The 17,720-nt window shown below is 35.3% G+C and overlaps 1 long non-coding RNA gene across 1 annotated transcript; it reads right to left on the bottom strand.

Moving 5' to 3' along the window:
* Positions 1–9,182: 9,182 nt before the first annotated feature.
* Positions 9,183–12,892, bottom strand: LOC149416307 (uncharacterized). Its single transcript, XR_016303681.1, has 3 exons — positions 12,765–12,892; positions 10,186–10,390; positions 9,183–9,537 (listed from the first exon to the last, which is right to left on the bottom strand). It is a non-coding gene; the product is annotated as an uncharacterized LOC149416307 (long non-coding RNA).
* Positions 12,893–17,720: the final 4,828 nt, after the last annotated feature.

Genomic DNA, 17,720 nt, shown 5'->3' with positions numbered 1-17,720 from the left:
TCTACTTTCATCCTTTCTCTGCCAGTTCCATGCCTCACTTCCATACATCAAGGTAGGTACCAGAACTCCATTGTGGACTGCTAACTTCGCTTCTTTGGACAATGTTTTGTTAGCGCCAACTGCGTTCAGTCCTCCATTAATGGAGTTACCTGCATTTACCCTTCTTTCAATATCTCTAATAGTTATTTAATTAGTATTATTAAATTTCATAGATGAAATAAATTTGAAATATTTTATGAAAAGAGGAACATTTATGTTTCACCACTAGTTTTTATTTGTGATGGATTCACTGTCGAACTTTAGAACCTTCTTATATGGGAAAAAAATGGTTTAAATACTCTAAAAATACATACATTAGAAGATAGACGTAAAATAAACGATTTAAAGTTCTTATTCAAAATACCTAACTCTAAATTCGACTGTTGTGAACTCCTGCAACTTATAAACATACATACTCCCACAGTAACAACACGACAAAATACAATATTCTACAGCAGCACACATCAGCGTAACTACATTGCCCACTCTCCGATACAACGACTTCAAACCATGGGAAATCATTACTTGGGTGATGTTGACATATTCAATACCAACTTGGCAAGTTTGGTGGATCACTTAAAACATTTATTTCAACAATACTCCTAAACACATCATGAAAACCTACAAATAGCTGTAGTTTTCTGTTTTTGTTTCTTGTGTTTGTATGACTTGTTGCATAGCTTTTATCAAGTGTAATTTTATTCTTATTTTTTTATGTTTCAAAGTATTTGTCAAATTAAAATTATACTACCAACCATGTAAAAGCCCTCTGGGCGTTAAATAAATAAATGAATAAATTATTGCCGCAGCACTAGAAGTTATTCGAATTCTCCTGCAAGGGTTTGATATAATTTCCACAGCTTTGTCGTCAGGAAACTTCATGGGTAATGCTGGTATAATCTGAATAAAGTACTTACATGAAAAGAAATTTAAATTTTCCCATTGGAAACTATTCAAAAAATATTAATAAAAATCATCTTAAAAAAGCCATATTACTACCCAACTATAAATGTTTTTCAAGATTTCCCGGTTCCCCCAAAAACTTTATACAAAAAATTTATGACAAAATAGCACTTCTACAAATACATAAAGATTTCTTTAATAAAAATAATTAACCACAATTGAATATTAGCAAAAGAATAATATCTGTTGGAGGACTAACCGTGCCACTAGCACGAACCACAACAGCACAGCATCACTATATATTCAAGGGTGTAAAATTATTTAATAAATTACCCCTTGATATACGATCGGAAGAAAACTACGTAAAATATAAAAAAAATTAAATTTAAATACTCTTGTACCACCTCATAACTTTACTTATTGTTTAGAAATATGTTTTTGCCTTTTCAATTCTTTGAATCATCTATTAACTAACCAATATTTTTATTACTTTTATTGTTATTTTTTGTTAAATTACAATTTTTTTTTTTTTTTTTTTTTAAAGAAAGACAAACATTCCCGGGTCACGAATAACCCAACAATGTTTGAAAATCTCCTACTACCACCACAGAAAGCCGAAAATGTTGCTTGTGTTGTGATGGAGGACTTAGCCAGCCGAGGAATCGAACACGCGACGCTTATTTTTAGTTTAATTTAAACAAATGTAAAAATATTTTGTTGTCCTCTCCTAAACACAAGCAGCTGCTTTATTAGGAGAGTGATTGAAATATTGGTGTTTAAATTGTCATAAAATTGTAACCTTGTTTATATGTTTCAATAAAAAAATAATAATAAATAAAATTCCGGAGAGGTTTAAACAACCTTGTTTGATGTAATCGTGGCCATGTTTACCAATTTTAGCATCCTAATACGTGGTACAGGATCGCGTCGGAATACGGATAGGTTTAAAAAGGAAAATAAATTATATTATTAGCCAATGAAATACATTCAGGAATTAGGAACATGATAAACTATTATTTTTTAAAGAACAACAACATTGCAACAGTCTCAGATATTCGTGATCTCGGAATAACACTTGATAGTAAACTACAATATAACCTTCATATCACAAATAAAGCATTTTTTTATTTTTTTTTATTTACTTAATTAAAATCAAATTGAATAATTATAGTATTAAATTTGATTTAATTAAATTAAAAAAAAATGCAGTTCTACGAATTAAACACAAAAACAATAAACAAATAAAGCTGCTTAAATGTTAGGCTTCATCATAAGAAACACAAAACTCTTTAATAGCATCGATATCATTAAGCAACTCTAATTTGCCTATGTACGAAGTCATTTGAAGTTTGCATCAGTTGTTTGGTCTCCATTTTACAAAATCGAAGCAATTGAAAACAAATTCCTAAAATATCTTTGTTACAAGTCATTTGTAAGATTTAATAATTATGCAGAGGCAGCTTCGTACTTTAAAATGGATTCACTGAGTGTACGGAGGCATCATTAGGATGCATTATTCCTGTATAAAGTAGTTAACAATAATATTCAATGCCCAGAGTTGCTAAACAAGATTCAATTCAATGTACCTGGGCGTTCAACACGCTCTTGTGTTCTGTTCAGGGTTGATCGAAGTAAAACGAACTCTAAGCAGAATTCTTGCCTGAACAGACTATGCAATAATTACAATAGCGTATTATCCAAGGTGGATATATTCAGTTGCGAACTTACCAAATACAAGAGGTCCATAAAAGAATATTTGTAATAATAATAATAATAATCTAATATAGTCCATAGTGAATAATGTTTATGTCTCTATTGTTTATATCTCTATTATGATTTGATTTATATCTACCACCTCTCTCCATGGCTATAAATGTATTGTTTTGTAAATTTTTCGTTTTATATAATCTTTTGTTTTGCACAATTTTTTAATTCATATTCCTTTCTCGCAAATTTAAATTATGCTGTCTCAGTTAAAGTCACAAGGAGGAAATCCATAATTGGTTTTATTTTACTAAATAACACTTATGTGTACAAACCGATGAAATGTAAACTGTCGATTTCCCAAAAAAATGAATAAATAACTAAGAACGAAAGGTTAGCACCTGTATTCAAAACGCGAACGGGTCCTTTTTTCAATTGGTGGAGATAGATCGGTATATTTTCCGATGCCTGGAAGATTAAGCGTTGGCAACGCATCCTTTTTTAATCCCAGCAGTACCGTATGTTTGCTTTCAATTGCGAAATGACACCCACAAACAGACGTACTTCTTGCTGCTTCTTGCTAGCACCGGATTATCGAATCGGTCGAATAGAATATCCGTCGGAGCAACCTTTAACACAACACGTCAGTAATTTATCACCTTGAAGAATTCTAGCACGCAACATTATTTTTATATGAGTAAAATAAAATTCAAAATATTTTCGCTTAAAACGTAAACATCCGAAAACTTCAACAGCGTCTTTATCTTACACGAGTCGCTATGGTAGAAAGAGAGAGATCAAACTACAATTTTTGCTCTGAGCCAATGAGATCTGAGCTTTCAGCCACAACAGCTTTGTCTATAATAAAATTGGTTGGGGACGTCACGCCTCATCAGGGTTACAAGGTCAGACCAGAGATATACCAACAGGGTTGCCAATGCAAAGTGTTCCCAAACCCAATAATTCCAAATCTGGCGATTTTCACGCAAAAACCGGGAGAAATGGGGAGAACTTTGAAAAAATCGGGAGACGACTACAAAGAAAATTCTTCTCGTGTCAAAAATCCGAATCATGATTTCTAATCTTAAAAAGACCGCAAACAAAAAAAAAACAACCGATAGCGCCTTTTAAACCATAAAAAATAACGTTTTAACGCCAACATCTTCTTAATCATTGTGAAATACCAGTGGAATAATGCCATTTTTATAACATTCTACAATCTATAATGAACTTTCCTCTGCTAGACGACTGTGTAAATAAGAACGAAGATGTACCTGAAATACCCGCGGAACTGAAGCAAGCAATTGCCACGCACTAAGATGAGCTTGCAAACTCTCTCGATAGATACTTCCCTACAAGGGAGTCATATCCAGCATGGGTGAGACAGCCGTTCACGTTTAGTGTTGAGACAGCAGTCAACATCGTTGATGAATACTTTGATGAAATCATTGAAATTCAGCAGAGCCAGGTTCAATAGCAGCTCTTCAGAACAACATCGCTCTCAACATTTTGGTGTCAACAGATGGAAACATACCCTGTTATATATGATTTAAGATTTTCACGGCCAAAAGTATTTTTGTTATTTGTTTTTGGGGTGTTATGCCGTGTTGCGCTAACTCCTTCTTTAGCCAACGTTTCGGACAGCATTGATGGACACTGCAATGCTGTCCGAAACGTTGGCCAAAGAAGGAGTTATCGCAACACGGCATAAAACCCCAAAAACAAATAACAAAAATACCCTGTTATTGCTAAGAAAGCTCTGGAGATTTTTATACCGTTTGTTACAACATATCTTTGCGAGCAATCCTTTTCGAAGATGCTGGATATAAAAACGAAGAAGAGGAATAGACTTTGTTGTGAAAATGACATGAGAGTGGCACTTGCCAAGGTAAAGCCGCGAATTTCTGAATTGGTTTCTGAAAGACAACAGCAGAAGTCACACTGATTTAAAGTAAATAATAATTAATATGTTTCATGTTTTGATTTAACCATTTAAATTTAATGTTTTGATCCTTGTTTTTTTTTTCATTTTGTACACCTATATATAAATATATACCATGTTTTGAATTTGTAAAAATCTAATCTTTTATTTTTCACATTAGGAGGGGTTCGGTGAATGAGCATATGTAACTGGTGGGGTTCGGTACATCCAAAAAGGTCAAGAACCACTGTTCTAGATCATATAAAAGAAACTATTACCCCAAGAAATAAGGTAAATTTTTAACTTGCTTGCTGAGATAGAGAAACGCAAGACCGGCACAGAGAACGTAATTTTTCTTAATGTCCCCGGGTCTAGTTCCAACTCAAGCATGGAAAATATCTTGGAGGCTAAAAACGTCTTACTTGTCGGTAGTGAAATAAATAGCGAGTGTAAACCTGAAGAAGTTAAAAATTACAGGCTTGGTCAAATTTGAAACAAAAATCAAGCGCATTTAAGTAGAACTAGAAATATTATTCTTTAAAAAAAATACTTTCTCTAATGGAATAAAAATGAAACTGTATATGACATTTCAACAAAGAAAACGTTTATCTGACCTGTGGAAGAAAATCGAGGAGAGAAAAGAAAAGGATGGAATTGATTTGCGAACCAAACATTTTGATGGAATTTTACAAATTATCAAAAGCTGTGCAAAAAACTCATAAACAAACATAACATAATTTTAAGACTTAATGGATATTATTAAAATGTTAGAGGAATGCGTATTTCTATTTTACTCTTTTACAAATTTTGACGTTTCGTGATGTCGATGTTTTTAGATTGATGTTATACGGGAAAACAACGCATTTTAACAAAATGTGCATTATTTTACTTTTCCGGTTACAGGAACTTAGTAGTTATTATTATTAAATAGCTCGTCTCTGAATTTTTCAAAAAATAATTATTTTCTTAACTTCATAACAAATTTTAGGGCATCAACTATTGCGACGAACAAATAAAAAATAATTTATAATTTGTAGAATTCCATCAAAATGTTTGATAATATGAACACTGTCTTAGTTTTATGCAATTCCATGATATATATATTAATTATAATATATAGCTTGGAATAAAATATCCCCATCGTTATTTGAATTTCCTTGTGTAGCCGATGATTCTTGACAAGAATCATTGGAATCAACAAGTATATAGGTTGATTGCTGTTGAAAACAGTATAAGTACGTGGTCATCATCATGCTGAGAAGTTGAGTGGTGAGAAGGTTAATTTAAAACTTGAAGCCTATTGCCGATCGGCTTGGCTGAAGCAGAGAAATGAAATGATCCCAACAGCAGCTTAAGGCGACAATTCTTTACCACTGCTTGTATTCGTTCCAGATATATAATCCTGTCGTATTCTGGCATCTTCCTTAATTTACCTACTACATGTTTTCCGAAATGGTCCAGTTCATCATTAGTTTCTACACAATTTGATAATTTATTTAATTTGTCAATGGATTCATTTATAATGTCGAGCCTTCGTTTTCGACAAGATGTCGTAAATCCTTGTGAAGATGTCTTCTGTGTTCCAGCTGGAGTCTGTATTTTGGCTGCTTCGTCGTTGGGCTTAAAGTTTTGGCTGATTGACTGCAGCAGTGGTCTGACGGCCGGCGTGGTCTAGTGGTATACGCTTTTGACTACAGATCCGAAGGTCGCGGGTTCGAACCCGGCGTGCGCAAATAAATTTTATTTGATTAATTTGTGTTATTTCACAATTAATTAATTAAAAATAATATATAGTATATTTGCGGCACGTTCCAGAGTGGAAGATACTCTCAGTATCGCCCTGGTGTAAGACCACCATTCAGAATTGAAACGTTGCTTGAAATGGCTTTAGCCGTGTTTGGTGACCAGATCTGAACAGCCAGGTACTTCCCCACCTTCCTCTTCCCCATCTCCCTCCCCTCCCCAATACCCTCAGCCTCACAACATACCCCAATTGGGGATGCCATAGTCTCACTGGCTCCAGACGGGAGCAGTTGGGATTCTTGTGCGGTAATACTGTAAAAAAAAAAAAAAAAAAAGCAGATCAATTTCGTTTTCGTCAGTCAAATTATCATGAATCTGAGACATATTATTTTATTTTAGGTGCCTGAAACACAAGAAGAATAGAAAACAATTCGGGAAGAATTTCACTGGCGGCGGAATTTCCCAAAAGGTTGTGGTTCACTGGATGGCAAACGTATCGTTTCAAACCCACCCGGGGCTGCATCAGAATTTTTCAATTACAAAGGGACTTATAGTGCAATTTTATTAGCCTGTGCGGATGACAACTACTCCTTTCGTTATACTGACGTTGGCACAAATGAGCGAGTCATCTTTGAATACGGCTTTAGAGAATGATATGTTGAATTTTTCCAAAAATGGGTTTTTCGTTGCTGATGATGCTTTCCCTTTGACAACTCAAACAATGAAACCGTACTCAAGAAATACTGCAAAATATTCTATTATCGTCCATCTAGGGCTCGTTGTATTGTAGAAAATTCATTTGGTATTATGATATCCAGATTTAGAGTATTTGAACAACCAATAATACTAGATATATACAAATTAGATTCCATTATCATAGCAGCTTGTGCACTTCACAATTGGCTGAGAATTTTTAGATTTTGAAGATACTATTGATTCCCATAAAATAATACCAGGTTCATGGAGATCACAATGGTCTCAATCCAATGGCTTCAATAATATATGTCAAATAGGCAGCAATAACCATACCAAGAATGCTTCTGCTCTACGTGAAAAAATAATATTTTTGTAGGAAAGACTTTGTTAGGGCTAATATTCCCACTAGATTGCGTCGAGTTATATTATATCTACATTATTAAAATTAAAATCCTAAATAATGGTCTGGACTCACTAGAACTTACCAATTAAATCTTTATATTCCGTCTAGATCAACCCGAAAATCTGATTTATTTTATCTACCCTCTTGTAGAACATACATTCGAAAAAATTCCCCAATTCCTCGTATATGTGCACAATATAATACAAAATTTTACAGCATTGACATTTTTGGTAATAACCTAAAGAAATATCGATATGAAGTAATGCGTACGATCGATTATTAATATAAGAGCATGGAATGTATCGGCAGCATCTCCTATCCTCTTCCTATTTTCCCCTTCCTCTCCCTTTCCTAACACCAAATTAATTTTAAGATACTAAAACTTCATTTTTAATGCACTTTAACATAAGAAACTTCTGTGGCTTGACTTCAGTTAACTTGTATATTTATATCTATCATTGTATATTATTTATAAAAGCTGTTTGATTCTTACAAAATAAATAAATTTATTGGTGAAATATTGTAACTTTTCAAATATTATTTTTTTTAATGAAAAACTGATGTTTATAAGTCAAGTTGGTGGTTTACAGGTGAAAAAATATAATAGGCAGTAATTGTTGATTGAAGTACTAGCACATATTGAATTATTTGGCGTGTTGGAAATAATCCGACGTAGCTCAGTTGTCCAGAGCACCTGACCGGGCATCAGAAGGTGCGGGTGCAATTCCCGCCACGGGCATTTATTTTTACTCGGGAGATATTTTCAATTTGTATTTATATTTCAGGCGACTAATTATTGCTTATAATAATCTATTATTCAAATTCAATCAATGTATCCTGTTATGGTTAGATAATTGTATTGTTATAAGGTGTCAATTTTCTTGTAAAATACTAATAGAGCGTTCATAAACAAATAACTCTAATACATCTTACAAAATAAATAAACGGATTAATGCATTAAATTGTTTTATTTATATCTACTTACAATTGACATAAATATCATATTTTTCTTGGTTTAAGATAAGTTTTCAGTATATTTATCTCATATAAATCTTATTTCTTAATTTTCAGTTAAAACAGATACTGTTTTAGTTATCTTTCCGCTGAACGCATTTAAAATAAACATTAATACGATTTATTTTTGACAATTTGAGACAACTCAAATTGTCAAAAAATAGAGGGACCTCGATATTTCGAAAACACATTCGTTTTGTTGGAGACCCAAACGTCGTAAAATATTGGTTAGTATGGCAAATATTGGTTAGTATGACAGTTATGCTTAAATAAGTAGTGATTGTGTTTTTCCGATCTGATGTTCGTTAAACTAAAAACATTGTTCAAGTATAAAAAATTAACACAGATGGAATGTTTCTTTTCAGAAATAAATTTTATCTTTACAATATGAAAAACAAAATTTTGTTGGTCCAACTATTTCGCTATAAATATACTTAATTTTCCTGTTAGGAATGCTTACGCATATGTACCGTTAATTGTGACTTGGTTATACATGAATAATTGCAATCGGAACATGCAAAAGGTTTCTCCCCGGAGTGGGTTAGCCTATGAGTCTTTAAATGTACATTTTGAGAACACGAGTAATTGCATTCAGAACAAGTGAAAGGTTTCTCACCAGAGTTGGTCAGTGTGTGCCGCTGTAAAGATGCCTTTCCAGAACACGAGTAATTGCATTCAGTACAAGTAAAAGGTTTCTTGCCAGAGTGGATCAACCAGTGAATCTTTAAAGTTGATTTCCGAGAAAATGAATAATTGCATTCAGTACAAGTAAAAGGTTTCTCGCCAGAGTGGGTGAGCCAGTGAATCTTTAATGCTGATTTCCGAGAAAATGAAGAATTGCATTTAGTACAAGTGAAAGGTTTCACCCCGGAGTGTGTCATCATGTGAATTTTTAAATTGTACTTTCGAGCAAATGAATATTTGCATTCGGAGCACGAAAACTGTTGTTTTCCAGAGTGCATCAGCATGTGCGTCTTTAGATCTTGTTTTTGATCACAAGAGTACCGGCAATCGGAACACAGCAATTATTTTGAAAAACCTTTCTTTGTCGTATTATCTTTATGAGTAGCCGGATGGGATTTCTTTCTAGTGGATGTATTTTCTTGGAAGATTTCTGTTGAATAAAATGAAAAAAAAAATTAAACTACCGGGTCAATTCAATTTTGATTCATTCTTTCCTCTCCTGATTTTTATTTATATATTCAGATTGATATTAACATTTGCATTAAAATTGATGACCAATTCTTTAAACTCGATACAGCAATGTTTTAATAATATGAGAATTTGTATGGAACAATGCATTTGCAAATGGCTCCAACTCCTTCACCCCTATGAAAAAAGTTTGTAGAACTGACGTTAAGGTGATATTCTACATGACTTTTATTAGTAATGCCAACCTTTTAAACCAATTTGAAAGCGTAATGAATCTCATACTAATTTTGACAGGAGTTTGAATGAGACGTGTTTGGATTTTTTCTAGTGACTTGAATTTATATTTACCATACATCGCTCAAAGACCAACCTTAACCGTCGACAAATGCAGTCGGGTCTAAAGATATGACTTTGGATTTTTTGTGGTTATTAATGTTACTTTTTGAATAAGTCACTAGCTGCATTTGGCGAGAAACAAACAAGAACATAATATAAAAAGGGAAATTTTAGAAATAAAAAGAAATCTAAGCATTGTTTTTTAATTCAGTTCTACTTAATTTTTTAAACTCCTCTAGTATTGCAACATTTATTTTCAAAATACGCTTCTTACCTGACATACGATCAACAGCTTTGCTATACTCCAAACATTCCTTCTTTATGTCCTGGAGGACTATATCTAACTCCGTATCCGGCATTTCATCTCCGTCTCCTTCTTGAGTCCCTGGATCCGCCTTAATGGAAACACTCTTCGTGTTGGGAATGTTCATGATACCTATTTAACTGAACAGTAATTAGTCACAGCTTACAGTAAGAACCTAAAACATATGGTTAAATTAAACTGTTTCAAGTTGTTTCGAAATGCGTACAATAAATCAAGAGTTGTACGTATTTCAAATCAGTTAAATACAGAGATGTGCTTTATTTCAAATAAATCCATTTCAAATGGAAATGCAAAATGCAAAATGGGTATTTTCCATTTTGCATTTTAAATGCTTTTCTAAAAACCATTTTGCATTTTGCATTTTAAATGCTTTCCTCAATGCATTTTCCATTTTAAATGCTTTTTTGCAACATTCTTCCTACTATCTCCACTCATCTCTTTTTCATAAGCCCCAAATATCAGTCGGCCCTGGCAATTGAGTGATACTGATTCAAATACTGAACATGGGGCCATGACGCTGTAATATTAAATGTTAGATAGCAGTTTCTATGTTTTTAAGTTGGCAATTTTGAAATTTGCCTCTTTAAATAAAATTAATATTTAAATTCACCTTTCATTTCTCAATAATTTTAAATGATGGCCAAGAACACCCTTGAAGGGTGAAAGCCAGAAATAATTGAAAAAAAAAAACATTCCCGTCAAATTTTTGTGGTTTCATAATCTGTAGTTGTGGTGTTTTTGGATTTACCATCATGTAATATGTTTGTTCTACATTGATGTCCATTATTAAACGACAAAATTGTTTAAAAATTCTATAATTATTTTGATTGTTTGACCTGAGAAACCATTTTGCATTTTCAATGCATTTTGAAAATAGGTATTTTGCATTTGAAATGCTTTTCTAAAAACCATTTTGCATTTTGCATTTTCAAATGGAAAAGTTTTGACCCATTTCCATTTTGCATTTCAAATGGTTTTGGGTACGCATTTTGCACATCTCTGGTTAAATATCATATCGAAATCACACCTTTTTCTTATTTTATTTACTCTGTGTTGTAAAGTTAACTACATTGTATCTTCCTTCTGTCAGTTAGGTTTGGCTTGATTGTGGTGAAATTTTACTATTTACTACCAATCCTTTACCATAGGAAGAAGAATCATTTACTCACGTTTACAGAACTGTATGAAGGCACTCTGATGTGTAATTCAATATCAATGGGTAATTCAATATTCTGACAAACGAGCTGCTCATTTTTTAATCATGTACACTGTGCACGTAAAAATGCACCAATTTTTCTCGCTAGATACCGAACGAGATTATAAAAAGGTAAAAAAAAACGTTCATCCAAGCAATGCAAAGATTATCCGGCAAACAGGGGCACGCAATACGCACGGGCGCTGTTTACGTTTTCAAAAGTTACGTCGAATACTATCTCAAAGCCGACTAGAGTAAACGCCTGTTGCAGTGTCAATTTATTGATCAAAACGCATTATTTTCCTATTCCAACTGAAATATTTACTTCACATTGTTATCTAAATACTATACAATGAGTGTATTAAGCGTATATTCAGTACCTATATGTAATTAACTGTTTGTAAATCATTTTCTTTATAACGGGGTCTGGTTTTGGACACAGCTTCAAACTGGGTCAAGTGCCCTGAAAGAATCCAGTACAAACTGTGCTGGATGGTGTTTAAATCGATGAAATGGCCCCACCCTACATCTCTGAACTATGGCAGTCAAATCTTAGATAAGCAACATCATCCGCTGTAGGCAGACTGATGGAACCTAAGCGCAAGCCAAATACTAAGTTTGGTGATCGCGCTTTTGGAGCATCTGGACCGAAGGATTGGAATAAACTCCTTCCGGAACTAAGATCTATAACAAGTCCAACAGAATTCAGGTCTAAGCTAAAAACTTACCTTTTTAATCTGTCATACCCTTAAATTTAATACACCATTCCTAAGAGAAAGTCCAGTTATATTCAATTTTCCAATTAAGTCCTAAATCCTGTATCTAAATTTCACTAATTAACAATTAGATAATGTTAATTAAGTGTCAATCTCAAGTGACCTGCCATGTAAGTATTGTACTGTATATTATCTCCATAAATAGTTAGTAATAACATAGATCACTGTAGATATGTATTATAAGTTTGTACAGCGCCGTTGAGGTGATTTTGCACAAAAACGGCGCTATACAAGTTATCCAATTATTATCATTAAAAAGTTTGCATGCAAACGAACAGCAAGCAGTAAACACCACTTCAGCTAACCGATTTGGTACATTGTATGAATATAAGACAGTTTTAATGTTCATACCTCAATATACTAAGAGGTTTGCGTTCCACTCACGTCCAGTGCTGTCAACTCAGCTCCGTTAGAGCTAGATTTAGCTCCAAATTAAGGCTGTCAACTCTAAATAAAGTGATTCTTCTTCTCAGCTCGATTTTCTGATAATCTAGCTCCTTTTACATAAAACTCATCAACGAAAAATGACAAAATGTGCAAAAATCTTCTTTTTATACCTCAGAATTTCTCTAGCGGTGACCTCCTACGCCCCAGGAAACGACAATACTTTCTCTGGCTGCCCCAACAAGAAAATGACACACGAATATTTGAATTTATATTATAATATTTCTCCTCAAAATGTTTATACAAGGTTTTAGCTGACGTCCATAAATAAACCACTCTCTAGATCGATATCTTCGGGCTTTTTGTATGGCTCCATTTCGTCAACATCTTAACCACAGACGACCACAGATAAAACAGTCGCACGGTCCAGAATGGTAAATATTTCGTAGACCATAAATAAACCATTCATATCATAAGGCCATTTAAAAAAGAGCAACCATAGACAATATAACTGCACCCAGCGAACATCGTTCATTCACTAGCACAAAAAAATATATATTAAAAAATAAAAATATTGGAATGAAGGAAAAGGAAAATAAAAAAAACACACTCATCAAAATATTTTTTATTTTCAAAAATACAATAGATAGTAATACAAAACAGGGTCAGTACAACCGATGTATTGAGCATTGAAGTAAAAGATAATATGTACTAATATTTCTAAACAAAACATGACACAGAAAAATAAAAAGTAATGGTCTCAACTAGGAATCGAACCCAGGATTTTTGTCTTACTGCAACAACTTAATAGGATTTAATTTGACCTTGCACAAAAATACAAGAATATATACACAACATACATATTCAACGTATTGAAAGATATTCATTATGTCAAGTAATAAAAAAAAAAATTAGAGGCAAGGCCGACCCTGTGCGGGCGCAATTGGAGCAGTCCGCTTCAGGCGCTGAATTTCCAAGGGTGATAATACCTAAACTAACGTAAGATTATCTTTCATTAAACCACACTACGCATACATACAAATAATCAAAATATTATTATAATACTTCCACAATATGGAATCCTCAATATAAGGTATACATAGATTTAGTAGAAAGTATACAGAATAAATTTTCGAAACCTTTACTCAAGAAATACAACAATACTACAAATAATATGTTAACTTTACAAAAAAGACGCACATTATCAGACCTGTTGTTTCTACATAATCTGCTAAATAATAAAATAGATAGTCCCGAATTGCTATCCGTCATTGGTTTAAATGTTCCAACGAGGCGTACCAGGCACACTACACTATTTCATATTGAAGCCAACAATACCAATGCAGCAAACAACTCAGTAATTACTCGCGCAATCACAACATACACCCATTACGAAAAATTACTACATTTAGACATCTTTCATGATTCCTTTCTAACATACAAAACTAACTTATTAAATTTCTTAGCATGACAAATTTCAAAAATATTTTCACATCATTTTTCAAAACTCCTATGTATTAAGAGTCAATTACAATTCGTGAGCTTATTATAATTCTTATTTTCAATTCATTTATTATTATCTATCCACACACTTCCTTCCTTTTATAACAATCTCAGGCGAAATTACGTAATGACATTTTATGGACATACGTAATAGGTACTACAACTATGTAATAACTAAAAAATTTCTAACTGTATCTTATTGTACTGTGTATGTCTTAACAAATAAATAAATAAATTATTGATTACAGTGATCGCCTATCTACTACCTAGGGCCTAGGCATCTACTGGTTTTGACAAGGAGTGCTAAAATTTTACGTGCGCCTTGCGCCATTTGGCTCAGGGCCGGCCCAGACTAGACGAACAACAATAGTAACGCCTTTTGACTCTTACATGGTATAATTTAAATCATAATACATAAACCATTATATAAGAAAAAAAAAATCGTGTACATAATAAAAGCTTGAAAAGAAATATAGCTTGTAAAACAACAAAAGATATTTTAAAACAGAAGTTAAGAACATTTAGGTAATCAATATTTCTATTTTGGATACTGACAATTCGTGGTGGAATCCATTATCTCTAAATAGTATAAAATAAAGTGACATTCGCGTCTGTCTGTTTGTGCGCTTAGTTTTTCTTAACTATGCGACTGATTTTGATAAGGTTTTCACCATCATTTAGAGAATTTCTTCCGAAAGGTTTAGATAAATAACACATGCATTGACACATATTGATAAAAAGCTGAGAAAAGTTAATATAAAGATTATTTTTGGCCGCTTAAATTGCTAACGCTGGCGAGACCTTATGAGAATATCAAAATAATGTTTTTCGGAATTTTGTAACGGACGTATCTACTGCTCCAGGCGCGGCCGCAGTTGCCCCATATTTAAATCTTTCTTATTGTTAAATATCTAATTGTTAAATATGTAAAATATGCCGAAATATGTCATGAAAATGTATATGTAAAATGAAGAAATGTTAAAACAATAAATGAAACGTCGGAGCTTGGCTAGAGGTATACGGGCAGAGAAGTATTGTGAGAGCTGGTAAAATAATAAGAGCATTTTAATTCGGGCACGATTATGAGAATCGTGCCTATACGAGAGGGAACGTTCGGCCACGGCCCGAAGCAAAGGGCCGTGCGCCGTCATGGCGTGCGAGGTAATTTGCCGTCATTGGAGGGGACCCACCCTTTCCCGACGGCTGTGTGAGGAAACTGATTGTTTAACCTCCTTAGCCGCACACGTCAGGACTCTAATTTTTTTGTAAAAAGAAGCTAAATTTATTTTAAAACGATTCTAGACCCTCCAATGTCCCTGCATGCATGATTGTTAGTAACATAAAAATATACAAGCCGCGTATCGAGGGCAGTTTACCCCACTATCACGGGGCAGTCCCGGCAAGAATGAGCGTGGCAAGCGGCCTGGCCACAACGATCCCAAGCACCCGCGTCCCTTAGCCAGTTTTCCGAGAGTACCCTCGGGGAGGGGGGGGGGAGATACTCCCAAAGACCCTAGGGAATTAAGTGAGCCTCAGGTCACCGGAGGCAGGACGGAAGGGGACCGGGCTCGCGCAAACATTCCCCAGGCCCGCTCATGATGCCGGGGGAGGCACCCGTGGTTCGTGGGATAGCCTCACCGGATTAATGTCACCTTACTGGATGCAGGAACAGGGTCTATCTGCCCCCATGGTGGGGAAATGAATAACACAGTACGATAGAGTTCAGTTCGACAACCTATTCATAAACCAATTTGTTAGTAACAAATAAGAAGGCAAATAACAAACGTAGAAAATAAGTTGTGATCAACAACAAATTGAACGTTCATAATAGAAAAAAAAGAAGGGAAAAAAAGATTAACATAGTATTAAAGAGCTAAAACATAAAAAGAAACAGTATTATCATTATCAACGCGTTCCTAATAAATAAATAAGGCCCAAATTCAAAAGTAAAAGGAAGAATGAGCATAAAAAAACAGTGTAAAGAACGGGCAAAAACGGTGTAAAAATCCAATATACACAATAAATGAATAAGAAAAAATAAAACAAACAAATAAGATAGTAAATACATTGCGATCATGCCATAAAACATAGAAAGTAAAAACCAATGAGTATATAAAAAAATAAATTTAAAAAAACACAAAGCAATCGCGCATAAAAAATATTAAAGTTGTTATAGAGGAGTAACCGTGGAGTGACAGGAACAATACGCTTGGCACCTGAAACAAATATGATTTTTTATCTAAATCAGCAACTTTAAGCACAGGCCATCTCTCTACCCAGGACTTTACAAACTTTTTGAAGCATTCAAAATTCTCTCTGTTCAACACGAGATCGGCATTCCATGCCGGTCTTGTAATCCCTCTCAAGCCATCCAACATTTCCTCTCGGGCATCCTTCATCAACTCGCAGTGCCACAGAATGTGCTCGGCTGTCTGGTTAGTGTCACCACATGAACAGTTCGGATGAGGAGACAAGGCGAGACTATGTAGCCGCCCTCTGAGCTCCCCATGACCGGACACCAATTGCGTCATACAGTGATCCAGTTTTATGTGCGCCCCTTCCATTCTACTTTTAACTGAAGGGAAGAAAGAGAAAGTCAATCTACCCTTCGTCGACCTATCCCATCGCTCTTGCCATACACTCAGCGTTCTATCTCGCATGGATTTCAATAAGCCAGGAAGGGACACCGCTCCACCGGGTGTCAGTTCGACTCCCAGGTGGACAGCGGCCTTACCTCTTATCAATGCCTTTGTTGTCAAAACTTCCATAATTTCCGAGTCAATCGGCAGTGTACCAGCCAGAACCGGTAATGCATCATTAGCCACAGTCCTATATGCGCCCGAAAGCGCCAACAGGGGAGTCCGTTGGCCCCGCTTGAGGGCCAAGTGGATCAATGCATTATCCAGCCGGTGCTCCCACACAGAAGCGGCATACGAGACATGCGTCACGTAAACACCCCTATATATGAGGCGAAGTGCCGGAGTCCGCAATCCCCACTCAGCCGTTGAGAGCCTTCTCAATTTCAAGAATAGGGCCTGGGCCCTGCTAGAAACGCTCTTGACGTGCGCTAGGAACAAAGAAGATCTATCTAAAGTGACGCCTAAATACCTGGTGCTTTCAACGAAACGGATGATTTGCCGTCAGAACGTTCCACAGGCGCGATTCTGAGGATCGTGCCTGAACAAAGAAAGGCCGTGGTCGCGTTCGACCACGGGCCCGAAACTACCGGCCGAGCGGCGGTAAACGGCCCGGCGGGGCGCCGCGATAGCGTCGCAACACGGCTCACGGATTCCAGGAATCAAAGAGAAAGTGGGCCCGCGTAAGCGTCGCGCGACCGCCGGCTGCCTATAAAACGTGAAACAGTCGCTCAAAAGGGCAGATCTCCAGAAACCACCACCAGCTCTACAACTCTCTCTCTGCTCTGCCCTCTACCTCGCTCTGACTTCTGCTTCTACTCGCCTTCTTTCACTCTGACCCCCGCCTCACCCTGGACCACGGACTTGCCTACCCCTTCGGACCAGACCCGGAATCAGTATCAAGAACAAGCGACAAGCTATCGGACCAGCTCTACAGCGGCTACAGAGACGGCCCCGTTCTACTCCTCCACGCCACTGAAGGACGACGCC

The sequence above is a fragment of the Hesperophylax consimilis genome, chromosome 17, assembly GCF_061612785.1.
Source record: "Hesperophylax consimilis isolate HC1 chromosome 17, BYU_Hcon_1.0, whole genome shotgun sequence".
Taxonomy (NCBI): Eukaryota; Metazoa; Arthropoda; class Insecta; order Trichoptera; family Limnephilidae; genus Hesperophylax; species Hesperophylax consimilis.
The sequence above is the reverse complement of the archived record's forward strand: the minus strand, read 5'-3'. Positions and strand labels throughout refer to the sequence as shown.